Source organism: Pinus tabuliformis, chromosome 9 (genome assembly GCF_031772625.1).
Source record: "Pinus tabuliformis cultivar Carrire ecotype Pingquan chromosome 9, CPIR1, whole genome shotgun sequence".
Lineage (NCBI taxonomy): Eukaryota > Viridiplantae > Streptophyta > Pinopsida > Pinales > Pinaceae > Pinus > Pinus tabuliformis.
This window is the reverse complement of record NC_142307.1, coordinates 1,926,242,490-1,926,252,801: the sequence shown is the minus strand read 5'-3', so window position 1 is coordinate 1,926,252,801 and position 10,312 is coordinate 1,926,242,490.

The following is a 10,312-nucleotide window of genomic DNA, read 5'->3' as shown; positions in this document are numbered from 1 at the left end:
TAGTTTTGAGAAATTAACTTTTTGATGTCTCTTTCTCTAATTTATGCAAAGATTTAGGTTGCTTGAATGATTATAAATCCTTTGTTCTCTATTGATCTCTAATCTCAACTACTCTTTCAGATTAGATATGTGTGATTCTCAAGTTTAACTTACAGACACTAAAAAGCTAATAACAGCATAGTAATCGGACTAATAAAAACTGCTGCAAAAATTTTCATAATTCTATATTTCATGCAACTTCTTTGCATATTGATATCTAATTATACTAGATTTCCTTCATATTCTTGAAATTGATATTTAACATATATGTTAAATTTTAATAACCATTACTACTTAATTCAAAATATATAATTTTTTTTACCAATACATGATAATGATTTTATGTATTATCAATTATTATTCTTATAACTAGATACCAATACTATTACACTATTTAATTAAAGACATAAATACATATTATCAAGGGAGCGGTGTTAAGGGCTCCGTAAGCAAAGGTCACAGGTTCTAGTCTCACAAATACCAAAAATCCAACATGGTTTCTGCTTGTGTGTACAGCTTAAGTGCTCTGTAAACGAAGGTCACAGGTTCTAGTCTCGCCGATACCAAAAATCCAGCATGGTTTCCACTGGTGTGGACGGCTTAGACGCCCCTGAGTGGTGGCCTCTCAACCACAAGGTAAGAGTGATTTTTCAGAATTCACCAACTTATCAACCAAAAAAAGACTTAAATACATATTATTTAAAATTATTAAAAATATATATAAATATCGTTCCAAATATTTCTTATAACTAAATACCGATGCTATTTACGCTATTTAATTAAAAACATAAATACATATTATTTAAAATTATTAAAAATATATGTAAATATCATTCAAAATATGAAAGAATTAATAAATAATTTATGTTTTACGAATGCAATATCAACAAACTAACTTTATTCCAACGTCGTATATATTGAATGATTTTCTCAAATTAAAACTGGCCCCATTGACAATGTGTTTAGTCTCATAATCCTATCATATACTGTAGTTGTTACCAGCCATAAAATAAAGGGCCGGAGTGACATAAATAAAAATTATTTTATAAATACATAAGCGTGTCATCTCTTCTCACTTGATTTTTTGTTACTTGTCCTTTGTTTGAATGCTCGGTTTCGGTCAGCCTGAACTTTTAGATTGATATCGATATATATTGTTATTGGGTTATACCAGATTTTAAATTTTGTTTTCTTTTTAATATTTATTTGCATTAGATTTCTTTTTAGTATTTACCATTTAAATTGGAAAAAATTAAAATATCTTAAGTCTATTTATAAAAATTAAAATAAAAAAGAATAATATGTAAATATTAGATATTTTTTTTAGATTAGGATTATCTATGATTTATGTCATTGTGTTGTGTCAGTAATGAGTATACTTTAATATATAATAATTAATATAAAATGAAATTTGATATTTAATTTTAATTAGTAAAAGAATAAAATTTCCTTTTCAATTTTTAATAGTATTTATATAAAATTAATTGAAAATTTAAATTAAATAAAATTTTAATAAAAATTAAAATAAAAAAATAATATATAAATATTAGATATATATTTTTAGATTAGGATTATCTATGATTTATGTCATTGTGTCGTGTCAGTAATGAGTATACTTTAATATATAATAATTAATATAAAATAAAATATAAAATAAAATTTGATATTTTATTTTAATTAGTAAAAGAACAAAATTTCACTTTCAATTCTTAATAGTATTTATATAAAATTAATTGAAAATTTAAATTAAATAAAATTTTAATAAAAATTAAAATAAAAAAATAATAATATATAAATATTAGATATATTTTTTAGATTAGAATTATCTATGATTTATGTCATTGTTCGTGTTAGTAATGAGTATAATTTAATATATAATAATTAATATAAAATAAAATTTGATATTTAATTTTAATTAGTAAAAGAATAAAATTTCACTTTTAATTTTTAATAGTATTTATATAAAATTAATTAAAGGTTTAAATTAAATAAAATTTAAAAAAATAATGGATTGTGAAAAGAAAAATTCACATATAATTTTTCTGTGAAGTTTTTAAGAAGCTAAAAGCTTAAGATATTTAGGACTAAGATGGATCTGGATCCATTTAAGTAAAGTGTATACCCTTTGAACGGCTACATCGTATGCCTCATCTAATTGTATTAGACATGTTGACACATGATTAATACAAGGACATGTGGAATGCACTAGGTTGTAATGTATAAAATATGTTGAACATATGTTTTGTCATAGGACACATACCATGGGACATGTCTTAGACAACCTTAGCTTCTTTTGACATGATTGGCATGTTCTGTGCAAAAGAGGGTTTCTTGGTTTTTAAATGATTCATGAATGAGAATATGTAGTCTATTCACTTTACCAAGAATACTACATTGCAAAAATAATGTTCTTACCTCTATTTATCTCACTTATATAAAGATATTTATTCTTTAAATGATTACAATCGTTTTGATCTCTAACTAGCTATGAGTGCATGAGTGCAACTACTCATGAAGATTAGAGGTATGATTTTTTCATTGCTATTAATATTGAATAAGGAAACCACCTTATTACATTGTAGTAATCATACTAATAAAAATCAAGACTCTACAAATACTTGATCACTAAGAGTTTTATCTTCAATAAGTTGATATGCAACTACAATAAATTTCTTATGATTCCAATTTTCAAGACTATCATGGTTTGGTGTGTGTTTTCAATCATGATTATAGTGGAATTCTTAATTTATTGAAGCTATCCTAAAATTCCAATAAACAAACTCGCTATTTCTTAGTGCAATTAATTTAAAACACTCATGCTTGACCCTCAATTTGATAATAGTGAGGCTTAGGAATCCTTTATTTATACTACATATCCATTGTCCATTATAGACCATATATCTTAACAATATAGAACCAATGCCTCTGGTTTGGTTTTTAATTTTGACAAAATTTTCCTTAGAAATTTCTAAGGAATGTTAGCATACCAAATTTGTCTTTGTCATGGTGTGGTTCAATATTTGTAGTGGGAGGTGGAATTGATTCCATGGTCCCTTATGCAAGTCCTTATATATTTTACAATCCTTCTTCCTTCCTTTCCATTTCTACTCAGAACCAACCCATGAATTGAGTGAGGTTATTCTCCTTCTAGCTATCCATTTAAATGAACTTCCCTAGCAATTTCATGTGTTGCATTATGTTGTTTTCCTAATATACCATAACCATATTGAGGGAGTCTTGGAATATATCAAATCAATCCTTTAGCAACGAAAATAATTCTTTTCATCTGTTAAGGTTCATTATTATCTCTTATATTCTCTAATCACTCATCCAGATCTTCTATTATAAGTTTGAATTCTCGTCTTGAAGTTGCATATTGGTTTCTTGCATGGCTTCTAAACTTTCTTAGTTAGATTTACCCATGTTGAAACCACATTATTTTCAAAGTTATAATATTTGTAGCATAGACAAGGATTCAATTTCCATAGTACCATATGATCCATAAACAAGTGAATCGTATCACACTTCACCAATATAGATACATTGAAAATTTGACTTTTTGATCTCTTTTTCTCGAATTGATATGGTGATATCTATTAATTGTCTTTATAATTTTGTGGTTTCAATTTGTAGGAGTACTGATATTATTCAAAATGTTTGACAATTTTATCAATAGTTTAAATCTAAAAGAGATCCATCCTTGGAAAAAATAGTCGAATAAAAGAGATGCAATACCAAAAGCAAGAGGGAAATATTGACACCAAAACACTAGGAGCCAAAGATGTCAAGAGAAAAGGGAAAAAAATAAAATAAAGAGGAATAACCAAATAATTATTAAATGATAACCTTAATAAAAAAATAAGTGAGAAATATAAATCATAGATTAATTGGTATTATAATAACGTGACGATAATATAAAATAATATAGTGATTATACAGAGATAATAAAAAGCTATATATATAACGTCTAATAATAATAATATCATTATTAAATAGTAATATAAAATAGATGAATCCTAAAATATACTAATGTCAATGTTATAATAACATCTTGATAACAACATATAATTAATTAATTAATTAATTAATTAATATAACTACTTATCAGAAGAATTTCGGCGTAAAGCACATATAGAAAGACCTTTGTCAACGCGTTTCGAACCAACTAGTGTGGTTCATCGTGAGGACAAGTTGAAGAAACAGATCCAGTCTAGCATGTTAAATAGTCTAAGCAGAGACTCCAACGGCTACAAAAGATTAACGACTAATTTTTGACTTTAGGACCTAGGTCAAATTTTCATTTATTAATTTAATATTATTATTATTATTTATTATTTTATTTATGGAACCAAGCTAAATTAGGTAAAAATAAATAAAATAAATTAATGGTTAGAAATCAAAACGATTGTAATCATTTAAAGAATAAATATCTTTATATAAGTGAGATAAATAGAGGTAAGAACATTATTTTTGCAATGTAGTATTCTTGGTAAAGTGAATAGGCTACATATCCTCATGCATGAATCATTTAAAAACCAAGAAACCCCCTTTTGCACACAACATGCCAATCATGTCAGAAGAAGCTAAGGTTGTCTAAGACATGTCCCATGGTATGTGTCCTATGACAAAATATATGTTCAACATATTTTATACATTACAACCTAGTGCATTCCACATGTCCTTGTATTAATCATGTGTCAACATGTCTAATACAATTAGATGAGGCATACGATGTAGCCGTTGAAAGGGTATACACTTCACTTAAATGGATCCAGATCCATCTTAGTCCTAAATATCTTAAGCTTTTAGCTTCTTAAAAACTTCACAAAAAAATTATATGTGAATTTTTCTTTTCACAATCCATTATTTTTTAAAATTTTATTTAATTTAAATTTTCAATTAATTTTATATAAATACTATTAAAAATTGAAAGTGAAATTTTATTCTTTTACTAATTAAAATTAAATATCAAATTTTATTTAATATTAATTATTATATATTAAAGTATACTCATTACTAACATGACACAATGACATAAATCATAGATAATCCTAATCTAAAAAATATGTCTAATATTTATATATAAAATATATCTTCCCCTCTTTTGTCTCATTTACTTTTACATTGGCATTGTCCATAATATTTTATATAAAATTATTACTTTTCAAATTAAACTTATTTATTGAGTATTACAACCATTAGCTTTCTGATAACCATCTAAGACCAACGAAACATTCATAAAAAAAATGTTTCCCTTCATTTAATGTATTCCCAATGGCAATAAAATTCTTAAGAAATGTGCAATCAAGATGAAACATGGATTTGGAAGTGATTTCAGGAGATTTGAAGGGATGCTATGATTCAAAATTTGTGATTTCTCTAGTAGAAGTGTTCTTTGTCATGGATACCATATAAATCATGACTCAATAATAATAAGATGTTTTTTAATAGTAAAGGAAGGAAGAGAGTGTCAAAATTTCCATCTCTTCTCCTAGTCTAAACCCATGTATAGTTGTTTATGCCCCACCTACACTGCAGGTTAAGATTCCATTACTAAAAATAACATTATTCCAACAAATAAGAAAGATCAAGAAATAAAATACATATTATGAAGATATGTAAAAATAAAACAATGACTCCAGGTAATGCTTATTGGGATAGAAAGTTGTGTTAGACATGTAATTTCTACCACTAGGATTGCAATCACCTACTACTAAGTTAAATGGGGGAGAGAGAGAGATCGAGGAGGGAAAGGGAGTGGGCGTTAGGGAGAGAAAGTGATATGGGGGGTGGTTGGTGGGGAAGAGAGAGAGAGGGAGGGAGGGATAGAGAGAAATATAGAGGGGGAAGAGAGAGGGGAGGAGAGAGGGATTATGTTTGTCTCTATGTGTGGGAGACATAGTGATTGAGAGTGAGAGGGAGTCTCATAGCCTATTTTTCCCACATTGAGTCATTAAGAGAGACAAGTGTCAATTGTTATATTTGTTGGCCCTAATGCACACTTTATCTTATCTGATTATCCCTTTTAACAAAATGGTCACCCCCATGATACTCACATCATTCATATGGTGACTATGATTCAATGCATAACCAAGATGAAATTTCTGAGTTTCCTTATACTATGAGAAACCATGGTTAAAGCTTCTAGATTCTATCAATCCCAAAAATATCAACTTAACCTACTACTTCATGAGTTTAAAAAGGGTCAATTACTATGAACTTTCATAAATTCTTAATCCTTCTCTGGAAGGATGCAACAAACCTATATAATTCGACCCTATGAAGAGGAGAAGATTTAGATTGAGTAATATCATGTTAGTACATGAGAGTATGAGTTAGAGAAACTAAGAGAGAGCTCAATTACACTTCTATTTGGGATAAGATTACCCCTAATCTAGGAAGTGACTTGGCTGAAGGGTGAGGAGGATTAGTGAGGCATTGAAGGTATAATGTGTATATTTCATTGGTTAACAAGAGAACCTATGAGTTTTTGTTCATATGTGTCATGTATTTGTAAGATACATGTTGATTTGATTATGGGTTTTACACGTTAATCTACCTCCATGGAGGCAAAACAGAGTTTGCTTCTTTGTGCTTATGTGTAGGGGCTTGGGTTGAAGCAATTAGGAGCAAGATATGTTGAAATAAGGAATTACTAGGAGGGGGGGTGAATCAATGATAGTGAGATTATTAAAACTTTTTACTGAATATGCTTGTAGTTTTTTCCTCTCTACTGTTTGTTACTTATGAGAGCATTCATTCATAAAGAAAGTGAGCAACAAGCTTAAGAATTCATATGTTCATTGTTAGGCCCCTATACTACTAGTGTAACCCCTTATTGTTATTAGTACAACCCACTTATTATATTGATGTACCCATGTAGTGCCCATATTGTTACTAATGTGCCCCATAGAAGCCCACTATTGTTATTATTGTGCCCTTACACTATTATTGTTATGTCGGCTCTGATTATGTTATGACCCCTTAGACTCCTATATATAGAAAGGAGGTATTTTCATTTTTATCATCAAAGAATTGTTCATTTATGTAATGTAAAGGAGGTTTCCCCCTCGAAGAGGCTGAATTCTAAGGCGTTGATCTATCTTTTCTTGAGCTGGTTTCATAACATTTGGTATCAGAGCTTTGGATTCTAGGGTTTCGCTGCTCCAAACAGGTCATCATGGCATTTTCGATATAACTTTTTTTTCTGTGACGTTTTAGAAGTCGTAAAAAAAACCCATTTGAGAAGAAATCGCGCTAAACCTTGGGTCCAAATTTCAGAGCTTTTCACGTGATATTTTTAGAGATATGATCTGAGGAAGTTGGTCTTTTTGCAGACTCCTGAATTACACTCAAAACAGGTGACCTGGGGAAAATCGTCATAACTTTCTTTCTGAGCATCGGATTGAAATTTCGTCAGAAGGTACAGAAAGAGGACAGACTGTAGCTTTATTGTGTATATTTTTTAGAGTCAAAGGTTGAAACAGTGACACGTGGCACTTCATACAAGTTCTCTCTACTGAACTAGTCTATAATCAAGTCACTGCGGGAGATTGTGCATAACTCTTTCTTGGAGAATCCAATTTCTATCAAACTGGTGGCATTGGAAAGAGGACACAGAGGGCTACTACAGGTAGCAATTTCAGAACTTAAATATCCGCAAGTACAGAGTTACAGTCGTTTCAAGTTTGAGGTCCTAAAATCAAGAAAAAGCAAGATGAGGAAGTTTGATGGCAAGGATCCAGTAAATTGGATACTTCAGATGGAGCAATATTTTGATCTACATGGTGTACCACTGTTACAAAAGGTATGTATTGCATCTTCATATTTAGAACCAGATCAATTTTTATGGTATAAAGGGATTTGTTCTCGTAAAAAACTTGTTACGTGGTCAATTCTCACGGAGGAAATGATAGCACATTATGAGGATACAAAGAGCAACACCTTCTTTAGAGCAACACCACAACAATTGGAAAGAGTAAAAGGGCTTTGTGACATATTTGGAAGTAAAATTATGGCAACAAGGGAGTCTACCCCTCACAACTATAAAGATGGACGTGTTGTTCCTCTTAGCCTTCCACAACCTACTAGGGTTACACCACAACAATTGGAAGAAAAAAGAGAAAAAGGGCTTTGTTACAATTGCGATAGCAAATGCACTAAAGGTCATAAGTGTGCTGAGAAGAAAATATTTTACATAGAGTATGAAGAGGAGGAAGAAAAGGATCAAGAAACATCAAAAGAAGAGGATATATGCCAGGACCCAACCCGAGAGAAAGAAGAAATGAATCAAAACATATCTTGTAAACTATTGGCAAGAATGACCACTCCTCAAACTCTTAATATAGAAGGAAATATCAAGAAGAAAAAGGTGCAAGAAGTGAAAGAGCACATCAAGAAAGAAGAAATGAATCCAACCATATCTTGTAATTCACTAGTCGGAATTACCACTCTTCAAACTATCAAGACAGAAGGACATATCAAGAAGAAAAATGTTCAAGAAGTGAAAGATCACATCGAGCGTCAAGAAATGAATCCGACCATATCTTGTAAAGGATTGGAAGAAATTACCACTCCTAAAACTCTAAAGATAGAAGGACATATCAAGAAGAAAGAGGTTCAAGCAGTTAAAGATCACATCGAGCATCAACAACAAGTTCTCCAACTTTTAAAGGATAGCGCCACTTCGATGCAAAATCAAATGAAACAACAGGTAGATCAACATCATAGTGAAAAATGTTTTGATGTAGGCGATTGGGTATTTTTACTGCTACATCTAAAGCAAGCTATTTATGAGAAGGAAATGTTGGCAATACTACATGCACTTAAAAAATGGCGACCTTACCGAATGGGAAGACTCTTCAAGGATGAGGATGTGGAAGCATTGTTTTGTGCTATTTCTATTATCCAACCAGATTGGATAAACGAAGCAAGGGACGAATGGAAGGAAAAAGAAGTATGGCCACTTATTCAAAAGTGGAAAAAGATCCCAATTCAAACAATATTGCCAGATATTGAAAAGGAAGGAAAAATCATATTGGAACCTGGAGTAGTCACAGAAACAAGAACCCGATAGCTACGAAATCGATCAATTTCAGAGTATCTCATCAAGTGGAAGAACTTACCCGCTGAAGATTCCACATGGGAGGACAAGAATTTTATACAGAAGCATCAAGAACTACTCAAGCGTTGAGGAAAACGCTTTTTGAAGGAGAGGGGCATGTTAGGCCCCTATACTACTAGTGTAACCCCTTATTGTTATTAGTACAACCCACTTATTATATTGATGTACCCATGTCGTGCCCATATTGTTACTAATGTGCCCCATAGAAGCCCACTATTGTTATTATTGTGCCCTTACATTATTATTGTTATGTCGGCTCTGATTATGTTATGACCCCTTAGACTCCTATATATAGAAAGGAGGTATTTTCATTTGTATCATCAAATAATTGTTCATTTATGTAATGTAAAGGAGGTTTCCCCCTTGAAGAGGCTGAATTCTAAGGCGTTGATCTATCTTTTCTATCTTTTCTTGAGCTGGTTTCATAACATTCATACAATCTATCACATAAACAACAAAAACATGTTGACACTGGTATTTTCACGTTGAACCCCAAAAGGAAAAAACCACCAATTTGTTGTTGTTTATGATGTAAACTAAGCACCTACTTAATTACATCAGTTTATTTGTGAACACCCACTCACAGGAAGCACCAAACCCCTTAGGTTAGCAAACATCTACTTGCCTAGAAGCACCAACCTCTTCTGAATGAAGGCTACAACGTTTTATATATAACAAAATAAATCACCTATAATTCATGTTTAAATTATTATATATATTTCATAAATTTAAATATAATATATATTTATTTTAATTTATACAATTTGATATATTTATGATGATAGATACTCCATGGCATTGTGTTGGTTTGGTGAAATTTTTGGTATATAGCAATTAAATTCAAAGGACATAAGATTTGACATTTAACTTTAATTTGAAAATGGAATAAAATTCGAATTTTAATTTTTAATAATTTTACATTTATAATTAATTAAAAAATAAAGCAATTTATGTTCATCTATATAACCCAATGTCATTGTATTGGATATAATGACAAGTGGGACACACTAGAGCATCTCCAGTAGCATTTCTTGATAGGTTCTATGTAAAAAGGGGTAACCTATGTCATTATATTGGATATAATGAGATGTGGGACACACTAGAGTATTTTCCATAAGGTTTATTGACTTGTTTTATGTAAAAAGAGGG